This window comes from Culex pipiens, chromosome 2 (genome assembly GCF_016801865.2).
Source record: "Culex pipiens pallens isolate TS chromosome 2, TS_CPP_V2, whole genome shotgun sequence".
NCBI classification, from domain to species: domain Eukaryota; kingdom Metazoa; phylum Arthropoda; class Insecta; order Diptera; family Culicidae; genus Culex; species Culex pipiens.
In genome coordinates, this window is record NC_068938.1 from 77,402,613 (window position 1) to 77,419,593 (window position 16,981).

Sequence of the window (16,981 nt, forward strand, 5' to 3'; positions counted from 1 at the left end):
TCGTCGCCATGCGTTCAGAGATTTTCATGGAAAACTGGCACCGTGATACACGTGTTTTGTTCGAAAAAAAAACCGTTCGCTCGTCTGTTCAAATGAATCCACTTTGATGTGATGTAGCCTTGTTTTACATTCCGTCGTGCTGATCGAAGCGGAATTTGCTGAACGCAGGTACTCCCGAGTAGGGCGTTGGTAAGGGTAGTCATGGCTACCGAACGCATCTATTTGATGGGAGGAACTGCAGAATTGTGGAATCATCAGGTTACCAAAAATGTAGAGCTAACCTTATCAGTATGACAAACAATATTGAAATCTTTTTTTTTAAACTTTAGATCAATTAGTGAAATTTTACAAGCAAATTCAAGATTTTTCTGAATATGCCCGAGTGATCTCTTGTACTATCTAGATTGGAATCCTTGCAAGCTTAGTACAAGAGAGCACATGTTTGATTTGTAACAAAGCTTGCCAAAACAGCAATGCTCCAGAACTGGATCGTTGATGTTTTGAAAAGCATTGCTTAATCCATCGGTTTCCGTGGTGTAGTGGTTATCACATCCGCCTAACACGCGGAAGGCCCCCGGTTCGATCCCGGGCGGAAACAAATATTTTTTTTAAAATTAAATACCTAGTAGTATAATAAAACCTACACAGTAAAAAAAACCATGGTGATATTACATCTGGGAAGGGGTACATTTTTTATGTCAGAAAAAATGTGTAATTTTACCTATGAAAATGTGTAAGTTTACCACTTTTCTGCTGTACTATCACTTTTTCAGTCTAAATTGAGGCAAAATAACATCATAAAAGAGGTAATATTCAACCTTCCAGAATTAAACATTCCAAATTCACATAATTTTTTACTGTGTACCTAATTAGGAAAGCTACCTATTTCGACATGTCACAACTCAAAAAATAATATATTCTCCCACCCGTGACAATGCTTCGCAGAAACATTGCCGTGACCAGGATTCGAACCTGGGTTACTACGGCCACAACGTAGGGTCCTAACCACTAGACGATCACGGCTGCATGGGAGATACACTTCAGTTTATTTATTTGTGATTCATATCTGATTCGTTGGAAGAAGCATTAAACCGATCGCCGCTTCTTGAAGCAATTATTTTATTTTTGGACTCGTGCACGGTTCAGTTACTTTCCAATCGGTTTCAAACTCGAGTAAGCCTCACCTCTCCCAACAAATTAGCCTCATTTTTGCTACCCACATTTCCCCAACGATGGGCTTTGTTGGTTCAGTAGACCACGATGTGGTTGGTGCCTTTCTCTAAACAACCTTGTGATTGCCTCACCAAATAAAGCAAGCTTTCGCTAACTTTAACGCTTATTTACCGTAGACATAATTGTGTACTGCATTTTATAAGCAATTTAATTGACCGTTTGCGAGCACTGTGCTGAAAGTTCCGAAGATGGATACAAATTAAGGAGTCAAGAAAAAATGAAAATTTTGGAAAATCGTTAGAGATACCTTCTGACTCGATTCTTTAGGTAAAAATAAGTAACTGTGCAAATTTTGAGCCAAATCGGTTAAGTTATAAGGGTCGCTTTTTATCATTGATTACTGTATGGAAAAAATCGCAAAAATGTCAAAATTCCGCTGAATTATTTATCACATTGTTAAATGTGAATTTATATATAACATTTTATGACAAGCAGTTAATCCTGACGAATTAATAACGATTTAAAGAAGATGGTTGTTTATTAGGGTGCCCAGAAAAAATGACTCCCTGCTCCACAAGCAAAAATTGATTTTTGGGTTATTTTAAACATCTGTGCAAATTTTGAGCGAAATTGGTAGAGATTAACCCATTGATACCCGAGCCTAAAATTGGTGAAAAAAATGTTTTTCATACAAAAATGACTTTTTTAAATCGCTAATAACTTTTCAGGATCAAGTTTTACAGCTTTGGTGTGTTCTACAAAGTTGTAAAGCATTAAATTTTCAATAAGAATCTCATGTTTGGGAATATTTGGATGGAAGTAGCGCACCGTGCAGACCAAACTGTAAGAAAATTGGGTTTTCCATACATTTTTTCGATTTTTCCCATACAAACTTCACCTTGGAGTATCAATGGGTAAATGTTGACCAATTTTGCTCATATTTGGCCCAGAGTCCTAAAATAGCCCAAGGAACAATATTAAGCTTGTGGAGCGAGGTTTTGAGAAAAAGTCCCATATTCTGGGCACCCTATTGTGTATGAATAGATTTTTTTCGACAGCTTTTACGATAATAAGCAACCCTTAACCCTTAACCGATGTGGCTCAAAATTGACACATTACTTATTTTTGCCTAAGGTATAGGTCAGAGGGTATCCGTGATGTATATTTTTAAATTGTCACCCTAATATACAGCCGTAATAATTAGACCCGTATTTTTGTGTTTGGCCAGGGAACTACGCCGTGTTAGGGTGGTCCAAACCAAAATATTCTGTAATTGAAAGACGCAACTTTTGGTACCCAGGCAGGGCAGGGCTCTTTGGTCCTGAGACCTTCGAAACAACATTTAAAGTCCTAAAACGACCTTTTAAATTAAATGCTTTTTTTCCTCAAAAGCCTATTTAATCACCTTTTATTAACGTTCAAGAGAGCTTAAATCGATTGAAATGGCACGGATTTATGATTTTTTGACTGACCAGACCACTTTTTTTTGAATCATGCTGTTTTCGTAGTAAATACACAAAAAAATTATGGTTGTATTTAGGCTTAGTGATTTTTCACGCTCTCGAATTGCAATTTTCACGGAGAACATAATTCCAAAACAATAAATCAGCTATAAACTTCCTCCACATTTTCTTACATTTCAATTATAGAAGATCTTTTCTAAATTTCGTTGCTCTTTTTAGCCACTTAAGAGTGCACTGAATATGATATTATCTACCGAAAATAAATGATTGAAAATAAATAATACGGCTTTAAATTTACAATTGTCGCGGCTACCACGAAACCAAATCATCTTATTTCGTCAACATTTCTGGGAGTCACAAACAATATTAAAAAATCTAAAAATGTATTGTTTTTTAGGTCAACAACAAGTTTATGGAACAAAATTTATTATATCTTGAATTATTCTAGTTTTAATCGTATGATTAGTTTTGTAATTCCGCCATCAACAAAGTCAAATTCCAATTGGTAGTCGAATTGTTATTACAGGGATTAAAAACTATTATTTTAATAAGTTGTCTATTAATTTAGCAAGTTGTCGATTCTCCAAATATCGATGTCATGTCATGTGTTACAATAAATAAAAAAGCCGAAGTTCAAAGAAAATTCATAATGACAAAAAAAGTTTATTACGCTTTTTAACTAGTATGATTTACATAAAAATGCTTTGCGGATGAAATAATTTCTGAATGTTGGTATTTTTTATACATTTGACATTTTTTTATGTTTCACGGGATTTCATGGATAATCCGAAAAAACACGAATTTCATGCTGCTCGCGAAATCGTGAGAATTCACTAACCCTAGTAATGTTTGTCAGGGAATGCTGACAGATTTTGTGTCAAAAAAAAAGTGTGATATTACATCAGAAACTGGTAAATTTTCATCAGTTTCACATGTTTACATATTTTGCCTTTCTTACTAAAGAAAGGTATAGGTTTTACTTTAAGGCTGGACGTCATTTCCATCTTCGTAAATATGTCGATTCAGCATGAATTTTAATCGGAAAAATCGACAAAAAATCACACTGCATCGATTTTCGACGCTTCGTCGCCAAGTTGTCAAGTTGAGCTTCGAATACTGGCGCAAGAATGCTGGCGCATATATTTTGTGGCTCGACTTATACTCGTTTTGTAGTAGCTTGTCTATCGATGTTTCCTACAAAATGTATGATATCGTAGCTTTTCGGTTTCTTTTGCTCTGTCCTTTTTTGCATAACTGTCCAATGTTTATGCAAAAACTTTTGTGACATAGGACATTCATCCGGCTACAATCAATTTGTTTCCCGTGCGCTCCCAAAATCGCCTAAATGTAGACTTCATTTTCGTAATTTTATTTAACAGGGTTCATTGGATTCCAATAGGAGCTTTCCAAGCTTTCATCGGTTATATCGTTTTCAAAGTTTTCAATGCTGGCGACACCAATGGCTTTCTACCTAAGGTTCTCGCGATTGAGTGTGTAGTGGTGCGGTTGTTGAAAATAGCTATCTCTGACTCTGTCACTTTCTTAGAAGCTGAATGGCTAGCTTCCCTGCACCGTGCGGCACACGCGGTTCACCGAAGCTAAAAAACCAAAACCGCGGTGTGCGTTGCCACTGGCGCATGGGAAGCTTGCTATGATCGCGTTTGTCATAAACGCTTGTTTGATTACAAACGTACAAACATATTGTACAATTGAAAATATTCTTTTGGTGAAAATTGCGTTTTTTATTTCTTTTGGAATTCATATCATTTATAATACTTTGCTTTCATCATCAAACTTTCTTTTGTGCTGACGTTATAAATAAAAAAAGTCGATGTTATGAATTGAAAAAAGTTCTACCATTGTTATATTCTTTAGTAAGAAAGGCTCTATCTCACCCCAGGTGGGATTAAATCGGGTTTTTAAGGTAAAATTTCAAAAAAAGGTAATATTCAACCAACCAATTTTTTAACCTACCAATTTCAACTTTTTTTTTTGCTGTGTATCTAGAAAGTATATTTTACCTTAATTTAGTTGATTTAATCTTTTTGCTGAAGTCTTTATGAGAATAAGAGCTCCACAAAGAATCAAACTATACTTTCCCAATTTAGCTACTACACATATCATCATAATCCGAATACTTTTAAAATCCCTCATCAATATCACTCTAAATGTTTGACTGAGCTCGAAATGCTTCCTTCATCATCAATTGCGTGACAAGGCGACTTTCCTCAGTGGCCCAGAACGCAAAAATAAGCGTAAATTGAGTTTCCAGACAAATTTCGCAGTTTTGGAAATTTGGTGTAATTGAAAGAGTTTTATTTTTTCAAAAGGAAAGCGATAACTTTTGGTTTGATTAAAAATAAGGATGGATCACGATTAGGATTTATCTGGAATATACATGAATATTTTCGGATTTGTTTTCCCTTAAATTTGTATCCTAATGCCTAATGCCTAATGCATGCCAATTTAAGCATATTTATCCAAGAAGCTAATAATATTTTTTTTTGTAATTCCGTCGTGAAACCTCTTACTTTTCCTACAGGTCATTTACTTTTCTGTATTAAAAATAACAGAATCGAATAGCAACTTTATTCAAAATAAATGCTGAAAAGTTCTACTTTTCAGCGCTGAAATCGATGCTGATGAGTTGAACTTTTCAGCACTTGTTTCGCAAAGTAACACTTTTCAACATTATTTTTATTTAAACAAAATACATGAACATTTGACTTATACTTTCATTCAAAGATTCGAATAGTACATTAAATTTCCCTTAAAATTACATGTTCCAAATTTTGTACAGTCAAGTAACGGAAAATGGCAGAGTTTTTAAAACATTTTTAATGTATTTTTCGATGTAAACACGTTTTTTTCGGAATTCTGAGTACACCATCAATTCGGGCGTCTAATTTACATAAAAGTTCCACCAAATTTCTATCCCATCACCGTTTCAGGCTGCAAATTATTGAAAAACACCTCTTTTTCGCATGTTCAAAAAGATGTCAAAAAACGGACCTCGGATTCGTGATCAGGGACAAAAGTTACCCCTTAGAACAAAGTTTCACGCAAATCGAAGAGGGGTCGGGGCAACCGATTTCATGTGATTTGGTAGAGAATAACCCTAAACGAAGAGCTCAACTATTTGATATTTAGCAAATAATGAAAATTACAGCTTTCAAGGTCAACATTGCTCTATTTTAAGGTGAAACGGGGCTTCAACTTCTGTTCAATTTAAATCAATTTCAGAAATCCACAAATTGTTTGTTTTTGACCTATTTAGCATGTACAAAAATCAGGACATCGTAAGTTAAGGCATTTTCTTAAAAGGTGCTTCCAAAAACTCTCGTCCCCTTTCATCATAAAAAAAGACTTTATTAACAAATTAAAGAATGACATGATGTAGATCGCAGACCCTTGCTTGGAATGAAGGTTCTCACATCTAAAAAAATGGTAATGATTGCTAGCGTAAATAAAACCTAAAGAAACATGCTGGAATGCAATAATTACCCTTGCGCAATTTGAATTACATTCTTCTTGAAGCATAAATACGTCCAACATGGCAAAAAAAGAACAACTACGACAACAAAAGAAAAATGACGAAACGCTGTCATCCGATGCAATATTAGTTATTTTCCTTGCCGTGCCCTGTTTTCATCTCCTGAGTAGGAGGCAAGGACGTGCTTTCTTCCACGTGTAGAATGAAATTCCTCGGAATTCTCCCGTCATGGTCCTCGAGTCCCCTGGAGGGCTTTACCGGGAAATGGTTCATCATCAAAGTGATGACAACCGTGTAGCTATGGTGGCGAAACTCATCACCAGAACGTGAAGTGCCGCTGCTGCACGTGGGATGAAATTTAAATTGAAATACATTTTTTTGCCTTGTTACGTCAGCGTACCTTGAAGAATGGGACAAAGGTGTAAGCATTTTGGGAGTGGGAGTGTGTCAATCTTTTAAATCAATTTTACTTGGCAAATTTCGTTAGTTTTGAACAAATTCTACATCTCTTGAACAAAAACACAAGCTTCAAAACGATCTTCAAAATCTCTGGACGACACTTAAAATTCCTCTGCAAATTTTCAAAAAGTTTTCCAAACAGTCCCTAGCATCTCTCTTAACGAGCTTCATTCCGCTGCTCGTTAACTTATGTGGAACCCTTGCCCTTTTAACATCCCCGTTTTAAAACAATAACCAACCAGCCTTTATGAACCCTTTGAGTGCCAAGTTTTCAGAAAGTATCTTTTGATCAATAAATTTTACACGCTTGAGATTGCTGAATAATGTAAGATGAGATTGATATTCTTGAATTTAATCAATTCAAAAATGACCAAGACAAATTTCAAACAAAAGCTGAAAATTGAAAGAAATTGCAAATAATGTTTAAAGGATTAAAATGTATCCAAATTTTGAAATGGTTTACGGTACGAGAAAGCAAAAACATGTTCTGGAAGTTATTTAAAAAAAAATTCTTGAATAAATAAAAATCTGAACAAAAAAACAAAATTTATTTTAAAAATAGGTGATTTTCAGATCTAAAGGGTCCCTCACAGCAGTGGCTGCATCTGTTGGCAGAAGAAAAACTTCTTCTGGGGAGTGCAAAATGGAGAGAAAGTCTCTCCCCCACCGTCCAAACCTCACTTCACCACCCCCCTTTTTAAAAGGGAAAAGGCCAAAACTTTCCCATGTTGGGAAATTGTTTTCTCAACTTTAAACATAAATTGATTATCCTGATGTGGTTCTTCTGCTGAGTTTCCTTTGGTTTTTCCTCCAATATTGCCAGCGCCGATGCCCGTCGAGGCGTCCCATTATGGCAACAACGCGGCGCACAAGGGCCCTCGCGCCGGACCAGAAAGTGGCCGGCCAACGACGATGGCTTCTCTCGCCGGGGAGTCTCTGGGTGGTGCCGGCAGCAGCAGCAGCACAAACTTTACCATATATAATTTTAATTAAATTTCAATGCTGTCAGGCGGAGCTCGTGTTACTCTGAAGTTTTCACTCGAAGCACACCCGGCTGGCAGATTGGCTGCCCGAGCGGGCGCACCATCGCATCTCCGTGAGTGGCCAGAAAGAGCTTTGCCAGTGGAAGGGAAAAAACAAAATTTTGCTTTGAAATATTGACGCTTGAAAACAGTGCAAATAGTCAGTCCCGCCGGGAATGGGGCGTGATTTTCGATGGCTTTTATGTTTGGGTCAACGCTTTTCCTAGAAGGTTTTTAGTTGAAGGTTTTGAAAAGTTTCAGCAAACTTGTACGTGATTTTAAAAGATTTAGTTCATACAATGTTCATGTTCATGCAATATTTTTTAAAAAAGGAAAGATTGTGCTTTAACAATGTGCAATGTTATACATTCGAGTAATTCTATACAATTTCTAATTATTTTTCTCAAATTTCAATTTTGTGTTTTTTGTTTTGGATGAACTTTGTCCATGCATTTTCTACGTCAAAAGAAGCCATTGTGCATAATAAGTTTTTCGATACAAGCTTTCACAATATCCTGAAATAAATATATATTTTGAGAAGTGGATTTCTGATTGATTTGGCAAAGTTGTAGGTTATTATTAGCACTTTTCAGAAAACCTTAGAACGCGGAAAAAAATCGCGGTATAGTCAGTGGACTTTTTATTACCGTAATCTGGGGTGAATCGGGACTACAGTCTGAATAGGGACAGCAGTTTTTAGAGCACCTGAAGCTTTTAAATTTGGAAATGGATGTATACATTTTGTTGGCCTGAGTCTGTTCTAACCGAAACCAACCAGAAAAATCAAAATATTGTGCTCCAACATGGTTAAAACTGCTGTCCCAATTCGCCCCATGTGTCCCGATTGACCCCAGTTTACGGTACTTAAAGTTGAATTATCAATATTCCTAAAATTGCAATCGAAAACTACTTTACACATTTTTTGATAAAGTGCACCGTTTTCAAGTTATGGGCAATGCTTTTTTTTATTTTTGCAGATTTTGCAATTTAATGATATTTAATGAAGGAAAAGCAACCCTGAAAACAATATTTTTGAAATGACTTTGATGTTTGGACAGCTTGTAGCGATACAGCCTCCTAATGTTTAAATGAGATTTTTCCATTGTCATTTAACAACCCTAATTTTTCAACTCGCAATATTTCAAAAACTATAGGGAAACTATTTTTCAAAAAACTTTAGGCCGTTGCAAATATTAAAAGACAAATATTTTAAAGTTTATGTCACCCCCCCCCCTCCCCCCTTCAAAATCGGTTCGAAAAATCAGGAGGCAAATTTTTTATTTAAACTTCTAAATTTGAAATAGAAGTCTAACCAACTGAAAACAATTAGAAATGCATTTTCCTGCGTTTAAAATCATATTTAGCATGTCTGGGATCGATCAGAAATATTTTCAATTTTTGTGGAATTCCAATGTACAGCACCGCAAAAAGTTTTTTTTTTTCGGCGAAAAAAAAATTTCTTCAATACATGTCTTGACATTTTTTTGATAAGGTCCTATAAACAAATGTAAACATTGAGTGTATCCCTTTCACACCATACGTCAATGCCCATCGGAGTAAGCGGGATACACTCAATGTTTACATTTGTTTATAGGACCTAATCAAAAAAAAGTCTAGATGTATATTTTGAAAACTAATGATTGCAAAACAACTGGGCAGGTGTAAAATGCACTTTAAAACACTTTTTTCATTCAAATGTTGAGACCATGGCTTGTTATTTCAATTTCTAATTTTTTAAAAAAAAATATATCAAGGCTTACATTTTAAAAGGGCCAAACATTGAATATTACGCACATTTAAAATGCTAATCTTGATTCAATTTGGCAGGAAAATGGCATCGTTTTTTTCGGAATTTTGAGTACGCCATCAAATCGGGTGTCCAATTTTACATTAAAGTTCCTTTGACACCAAATTTCTATTTCATCACCGTTTCAGGCTGCAAATTATTGAAAAACACCTCTTTTTTCGCATGCTCAAAAAAGCAGGGTGGCCACTCAAGTCGGGAAATTGGGAAAGTCGGAAATTTATGATTTTTTGTCAAAAAGTCGGGAATAGTCGGGAAGTCTAGACATACTTGTTTGAAAATTATTTTTCAATTCTTGAACAATTTTGTTTTTTTTTTTTATTTTTTTTCAATTGAATACACTGAATGCCGCTTTAGTAACTTACTTTAAAATTTAAGGTTCTTTCCACTATTTAAATATATTTGAGTATGAAAAAGCTATTTAAGACATTCCAAATCTTAATGAATATTGGATGCCTTTGACAAAGATTTTCATAATATTTTTTATGAATCCAGTGATCTCTATTTATTAATGTTCTATAAAACAAGAGGTAAAGTAAATGAAAAAATAATATAAAAAAAGCCTAATGGACTGCTCAGAGTTATGAAAACTTGATGTTGGCAATGTTTTTTTTGCAAGTATTTTTAATTGATTTACTAAATTCATTAAGTAATTTATTATATTATTTTTTTCCAAATATTGCTTTTGAACTTTTTTTGAGAGTATGGAATCATAACCTACTATAGATAAAGCTTGATTTTCAGTTTTCGGAAAACTTAAATACCGAATAAAATCCAAAATTGTAAAAAAAATTACGTTTTGAAACTATGAAGAAAATATTAAAATAGCAAAAAAAAAAAGAAGAAATTTAGAGTTTATTACAAAATTGTTAAAATTGTGAATTTTCGTTGAAAAAAATAAAAAAGGGGTCACTTGATAAATTAACATTGATTAAAAAATTCAATATCAAAAATTACAAAATTAAAAAGGGAACTTGGCAAAAACATTTTTTTATGAATTCCTCGGCATTTTTCTTAATCCTTTGAAAGAATAATAAAAGCAATCATGTTTAAACCGTTTTTTTAATTTAAAATGATGATGAAATAAAAAAAAAGAAACGAAATTTTAAGTTCAGTTAACATTAACTTTTTGTCATTTCCAGTCAAAAAGTATACGTTTGCCAATTCAAAAAATAACATGGAAGTTATAAGTATTGTTGATCTTTCTATAATATTTCAAAGACTAATTGTTTGTGTTTCTTCTCTGAATTAAAATAATTAATTTCCATTTTTGAAGTATTTTTATTTGTTGTTCAGTTTCTGTATTTACAAAAATTGCCTATAGTTGGATTTTTTTTAAATTCATTTAGAATTTTTTCTCGGTGATTAGTATTGACTTTTCTTATAGAAAGTGTTATGTTTGAAATCATTCTTTAGATAAGAAATGCCTATTATTTGAGCATTCTGGAAAAGTCGGGAATTTGAAAATGGGCTTTGAGTGGTCACCCTGAAAATGGAAGGGGTCGTACCGTCCCTCCGTCACGAGATATCAAAAAACGGACCTCGGATTCGTAATCAGGGACAAAAGTTACCCCTTGGAACAAAATTTCACGCAAATCGAAGAGGGGTCGGGGCAACTTTTCCCGATTTCGTGTGAGTTGGTAGAGAATTACCCTATATTTTCTTTTCTTTTACTTAAAACAACAAAATGAGAAATACCACTCATTTGAACATTATAAATTGAACAAAAACCTACTCCTCCTTCGCATGCAATGAATATAATTTTCCCCAAATTCCAACCCGTCCCAATGCTTTTTTTCCCTTCTGTCGAAAACAGTTTATTTTCGCCACATTTTTTCGCTCCATTTGGGGGACTTTTGCGGTGGGTGGGTTCGGAAGAATTTCCAGAAAAAGCATTTCACATTTTAATTTATGTGCTAACCACAAAAACACATAGGAGTCAGTGCTCACACTCGCTTGAATTTATTAAAGAAAGTTAACGTCCAGATTTTGTTGGCGCTAAATTGCTTGAAAATTTAAATGATTTTGAAATTATGAAGTGAAGTAACCAAATTAAATGAAAGCAAATTTGTTTTATTTAAATTCACAATTTCTTCTTAATTTTATAACACATTTTGTAAGCATAAATTATGCAACAGTGATCAATTCAAGGGTAGAAATATCACAAACGTCAAACAAAACAATTAAACTTTCTTGCCTCATAGTTTAAACGTCAATGAGATTTATAACCAGTGCAGTGTTTAAAAAACTATAAAAATGCAGTAATTTCCCAATTCCCCTGAAATTCCCCATTATTCTGCCCACGACAAGGATGCCACTTTTTGTGAGTGAAAATAGGAGAACAAAAAAAAGAGATAAAGTTGGCAACAGCTGGGACTCCTGCCGAGGGTGGTAACGAGTTTTCGAATTTAAATCATTCGCAGCATTAAAAGTTGAACACGAGTGCCATTTCGGACCACTTCTGGGGCAAAAAGTAACGACGAGCGTGAGTGGGTGGGCTCCATCCTTCGGTTCGGTGCACTTTCCCATTTGTGAAAAGGGCGTCTCTGTGTGTATGCAAAGATTTACTGGAAACAAAGTTTTCCTGCCTTGTTCCGGCAAAGAAAAAAAAAGCGATAAAGTGGGCCAATTTTCGAAATGGACTGAATAAAGTATATGTATTCGGATGCGAAAATGGCATTCGATCGACCGGAAGTAAGCTGCATCAGAAATGGGAAGGCTGTTGCCAGCTGCTGCTCCTACTCCTGCTGCGTTAAATCCCTTGGCATTAGTCAAGAAAACAAATGGCCCCGAAATGGGAATCAGCAAAAGCATTCCGAGAATAAGAGAAAATCCAACTTTTCTTGCGCCAGCTAAAACTCGTTCATCTTCATAAAGCAAATCTTTGTTCGAGTTTTCCCGGGAAAACTCGCACCACCGAACTGGAATCCTTTTAATTCACCTTTCGACGACCTCGGTCCAACTCGCCCGTTCTGCCCTCTGCTGTGGGCTTGGGGATATTTTAGGAGGCGATGTTTTTCCCTTGGAGTGGTCGTTTTTGCCCGGGGAAAACACGCACACACAGTTAAGAAGCAGTGTTTAGGTTTGTTTCGAGGAAAAGAAAGTCGGCTCAGACGAGCTAGGATTACCGTGAAAACATCTGGCTTCCCGTCTTTGTTAGCTCTTATCTTAATGTTTAATTTAAAGGGGCAATTTTTTAAAAGCCCGTGCTTTCAGGATATTTAAAGCCAATGTGAGTTTAAAAACAATCAGTCTAGACTAGGGTGGTCCAAATCCGGGCTTTCTCAGAGCTATCCATTGAAATCATAGATTGATTGATAAATTTAATGTTTTTTGGCATTTAATGTTGTAGGACAATTCTGATAAAAATAGCATCACTTAAAAATACCTTTTTTTTTCACTTTGATAACACAATTTGCGCAAAACATAATTTTTGAAAATTTTATTTTTTTATGTTACACTAAATCCCCCATATGCGCTCTTTTTGGAGGGGCGCACACCGGGGGAGAGCGCAATTCGGGGGAGCGTTATTTCGGGGTTTGAGCGCAAATCGGGGGAGCGTTATTTCGGGGTTTTGGCGTAAAACGGGGTTTTCTTTTTTAATGTACTTTATTTACATAAAAATGGAACATTTGTATAAGGGGTCATCCACAGAACACGGATAAGGGGCCATCCACAAATCTGGGCATCTATGAACTCCCGGAAGCCATGGCCTGAATATCTACCTGATCAACGGGGGTCTATATGGGTATATTGACCATCAGTATAGCTGCAGGTAGCTTCAGTGAACCACGATGTATACCCTTCGCCATGTTGGATTGTAATGGATCCTTCAGGAGCTCCCGGAAGTTATGACCTGATGATCTACCAGATCAACGACGGTTTATATGGGTGAATTAACCATAGGTATAGCTTCAGGTAGCTTCAGTGAACCACGACGGATACTCTGGGGTACGTTGGCTTGTAATGAGTCCTCCAGGAACTCCCGGGAGTTATGACCTGATGATTTACCTGATCAACGGGGGTCTATATGGGTGTATTAACCATCGGTATAGCTTTAGGTAGCTTCAGTGAACCACGACGGATACTCTGGGGTACGTTGGCTTGTATTGGGTCCTCCAGGAACTCTCGGGAGTTATGACTTGATGATCTACCTAATCAAAGGGGTCTATATGGGTATATTAACCATCAGTATAGCTGCAGGTAGCTTCAGTGAACCACGATGTATACTCTTCGCCATGTTGGAATGTTATGGGTCCTCCAGGAACTCCCGGGAGTTATGACCTGATGATCTACCTAATCAACGGGGGTCTATATGGCTGTATTAGTCATCGGTATAACTTCATGTAGCTTCAGTGGACCACGATTGATACTCTGCGCCATGTTGTATTGTTACCCATTGAACCCAGCAACTCCCGGATTGAGTAGATCATCAGGTCATAACTCCCGGGAGTTCCTGGAGGACCCATTACAAGCCAACGTACCCCAGAGTATCCGTCGTGGTTCACTGAAGCTACCTGAAGCTATACCGATGGTTTATACACCCATATAGACCCCCGTTGATCAGGTAGATCACCAGGTCATAACTCTCGGCAGTTCCTGGAGGACCCATAACAATCCAGCATGGCGAAGGGTATCCATCGTGGTTCACTGAAGCTACCGGAAGCTATATCGATGGTTAATACACCCATATAGACCTCCGTTGATCAGGTAGATCATCAGGTCATAACTCTCGGGAGTTCCTGGAGGACCCATAATAATCCAACATGGCGAAGGGTATCCATCGTGGTTCACTGAAGCTACCTGAAGCTATACCAATGGTTAATACACCCATATAGACCTCCGTTGATCAGGTAGATCATCAGGTCATAACTCCCGGGAGTTCCTGGAGGACCCATAACAATCCAACATGGTTAAGGGTATCCATCTTGGTTCACTGAAGCTACCTGAAGCCATACCGATGGTTAATACACCCATATAGACCCCCGTTGATCAGGTAGATCATCAGGTCATAACTTCCGGGAGTTCCGGGAAGACCCATAACAATCCAACATAACCCAGAATATTAATCGTGGTTCACTGAAGCTACCGGAAGCTATACCGATGGTTAATTCACCCGTATAGACCCCCGTTGATCAAGTAGATATCTAGGGCATGACTTCCGGGAGTTCTTGGATACCCAGATTTGTGGATGGCCCCTTATCCGTGTTTTGTGGATGACCCCTTATACAAATGTTTCATTTATATGTAAATAAAGTACATTTAAAAAGTAAACCCCATTTTACGCCAAAACCCCACAATAACGCTCCCCCGATTTGCGCCCAATAGAGCGTTATTTGGGGGGAGCGTTATTTCGGGGTTTGAGCGCAATTCGGGGGGCGCAAAACGGGGGAGTCGCAATCGGGGGGAGCGTATTTAGGGGATTTAGTGTATGGGGATTTGGAAAGTATGTTTGGCAGTGCTGCAATTTTTCAGATTTTGTTTAATTTTTTAAGGATTTTCATTGGAGATCAAACTAAATTTTAAGTTTATTTTCAGATGTTAAATCTAATTAAGAATCAAAAAGTTTATTAAGCCATATTAAAAATTGATTTTCAATGAATTATTTTTTTTAATCTTTTGACAAATTTTGGTTTTGGACCACAGAAAACCGATTAAAGACGCAAAAATATAAGAATTTAGTAGGCCACACAAGTTCCATGCACTATTCCTGAAAAAAAGTTTTTTCATTAGTTTTTGAAAAAAATGGTGGCGTTGAAAATTCTTATTTTTTTTTTGTTAGAATCAGATTAATTCAATTCAATTTGTGTTTATAAGTAACGAGAATCAGATTAAAGGTGTTCAAATTTTATTTTTACGTCAAATTTACTATCAATAAGGTTGCTGATATAGTTTTTTTAGTAAAATAATCAGTGATTTTAATTAGTTAACGAAGTTTATAAGCTTTTTAACAGAATACATATATATTTTAAGTAAAATTATTGAAAAGTCTGAATTGAAGAAACTTGTTTAAACATGGTTTGTTTATAAAAAAAATCGATTCATATTGCATTTAAAACTGAATTCGAAGGACGAATCAAAAGTTTTCACATTTTATATGAAATGTGTCCTTCAAAAAATGCCTAAAAATTCGGAGATTTTATTTAATTATGTTTCAAAAACGCATAATATTCATTATTTATAAACTTATTTTACCTTCTCCTAGTGGAAAATTGTCCAAAGAATCCAAAAATGCAATCCGTTTTCTAATTCGAAATCATGTTTATTGAAAAAATCATGACACTTTGAGAATATAAAAATAATGCTATTCATCTACGTTTTTTTTTTAAATTATTGTTAAGTAAGTTTACAATGATTAAAAAAAACGTGAACTTTTCAAAATTTTATGAAAATTTCTTCTGGAAGTACTTTGAACACTTCTCTACCACGGTCAGTATTATTCCATAATTAATTTGTACTCTTCATTTCTCAAATTCACCCCGGCTATCAAAGTCACCCCGTTTTACAGTAACTTTAATGATATTTTACATATTTTTTACCAATAGCGTTAATATTTAAAATTAGTTTATTTTTCCATTGACGAAAGAAAAAGAACATTTTTGAAAACTTTTGAAAATCATCCATAAGTTTGTTTTAGAAACTATGACGATTGGACCTTGAGTTGTAAAAAAAAACAAAATTTTAAATTTGAAGTCCATTTTTCAAATTTTTGGAGAAAACTATATATTTCCACAAAATTACAGATATGCTATTACCGAAAATTTGCATGATATTTAGGTTTTTTTTTCTAAAATTTGATTGTCTTTTCCACATTGGAGCCATCCATAAACCACGTGGACCCATCAATGCACAGTGGGCGAAATAGAACCCAAAATCGGACTTAATTGAACGCGGCTGGTTCCCTGATATGAAATATACTGTTTCATATGTAAAAAAATTCCGGGGAATCGATTGGTGATGGTTCCATCCACCGCACGAAACGGCAAAGAGTCCATTTTGCCTCAATTCCCCATTTTTTTACATTTTTTCATGAAAATCGGTCTGTATTTAGAGCGGAGGTTTTATGCGGCCATCCAAAATGCACTTAACTTGTGTGAAAATGTCCCAGGAATCCAGTAAAAATAAATGTATCAAACTAGCAAATAAAAATATTTTCAGATTTGTAAAATCTGACCTAACATTTGAAAACGGCCTTAAATGATTGTATAGCGGAATCGGGGTTAAATGGACCCTTTGCCTTTTCGTGCGGTGGATGGAACCATCACCAATCGATTCCCCGATTTTTTTTACATAATAAACAGTATTTTTCATACCAAGAACCAGCCGCGTTCAATTAAGTCCGATTTTGGTTCCATTTCGCCCACTGTGCAATTGGGGAGGTTCTGACGATTGTCCACGCTCCATACAAAACAGTTTTTTTTTGTGTACGAACAATTGTCCACGGGGTTGAGATTTCCAAAAAAGTGTCTACGTTGTTTATGTATGTCACCTTGCAATGTAATACATCAAACATAGGGGAAACATACCCTTTTTTGGCCCATTTTTTATCGGCTTATCAGAACTTTGA

General features: G+C 35.7%; 2 non-coding genes across 2 annotated transcripts; one reads left to right on the plus strand and one right to left on the minus strand.

Annotated features, from left to right (window-relative positions):
• The first annotated feature begins 525 nt into the window (after window positions 1-525).
• On the plus strand, window positions 526-598 carry Trnav-aac (transfer RNA valine (anticodon AAC)). The gene has a single exon. It is a non-coding gene; the product is annotated as a tRNA-Val (tRNA).
• A 353-nt stretch (window positions 599-951) lies between these two features.
• On the minus strand, window positions 952-1,023 carry Trnah-gug (transfer RNA histidin (anticodon GUG)). The gene has a single exon. It is a non-coding gene; the product is annotated as a tRNA-His (tRNA).
• Between the last annotated feature and the right edge of the window lie 15,958 nt (window positions 1,024-16,981).